General features: G+C 27.9%; 1 protein-coding gene across 1 annotated transcript in view; it reads right to left on the bottom strand.

Moving 5' to 3' along the window:
* The window catches only part of LOC106472266 (60S acidic ribosomal protein P1-like), an 8,254-nt gene that overhangs the window by 5,479 nt on the left and 1,657 nt on the right, over positions 1–1,118 (bottom strand). The gene's annotated exons all lie outside the window — the stretch shown is intronic.

Here is a 1,118-nt window from a genome sequence, read left to right as displayed (position 1 = left end):
TATATATATATATATATATATATATAGATATATATATAAATTAGACTTGTACAAAATAAAAGCTGAAATAAATATACAAAATAATTACATAGTTGGATCATCCAGAGAATCAAAGAAAAAACAATTATTTCAACAATATTAGAAGAAATTAAATAAACAGCCCTTGTAAATACCTTAATAGGAAAACTTAGAGGTTTAAAGTCCATGGTATTTTGTGGTAAGTGCTTAGTTCTAGGCTCACACACTCTATAATTCAAGGTACTGGAAACACTGCCTTGGCCTAACACAGTATGTGGAGCCAAATTACTCTAGTTCCATAAGTAACAATTCTTAATCTAAGACTTTTTTTATTATTATTTTCCAAACTATGTGCAATTAGTAGATATTAGTGTTTTCTGGCATGCGTTGAAATATTTAATGATAAAAAATAATTCACTACAGTGTTCTGCATTTATATTATTTTAAAATTTTATTTAAATAATATATTCATAATTTTTATTTGTTACTTATTTAATTTTGGGTTGTATTTAATGTAAAATTTAACATAAATCTAAATATGTTATTTCAATGTATGGGCCATTGGTAATTAGGCCTCATCTGGAGTATTGTGTTCAGTCTTGTGCTCTTTACTTTGAGAAAAACATTAAATTGTTTGAAAGGGTTAAAAGGAAGGACAATACCTGGGAAGAAAAGTTGTAATACAAGGACTGGTTAGCTTTAATTGAAGTGTTCTAGATTATTAAGTGAATTGAGAGTATTGATGGGTAATGTTTTTCAGTATTAGGTCACCAAGAAATTAGTCATGTTTTGGAACACTCATTAACCACCCCCCAAAAAACATACATCATGTATAATAATTAAATGACCCACCTAAACGTCACATTAATGTAGCCTATATAATGTGTATAGTTTAGTATACTCTAATCCCTTATAGTGATGACACACAAATTTGGAATGTAATGCTGTTTGATTACAAGGGAAACAACACCTCTGTAGCCACAAAGAACATCGAAGAAGTTTATGGAAATGTTTTGAAATTTTTCAGTCATATTTACATGAATTGATATATTTATAATTTAATTAATATTTAGTAGATCTTCCTTTCGCTTCGTGGAGTT

This window comes from Limulus polyphemus, unplaced genomic scaffold (assembly GCF_000517525.1).
Source record: "Limulus polyphemus unplaced genomic scaffold, Limulus_polyphemus-2.1.2 Scaffold5202, whole genome shotgun sequence".
NCBI classification, from domain to species: Eukaryota; Metazoa; Arthropoda; class Merostomata; order Xiphosura; family Limulidae; genus Limulus; species Limulus polyphemus.
This window is presented reverse-complemented; position numbering and strand designations above follow the sequence as displayed.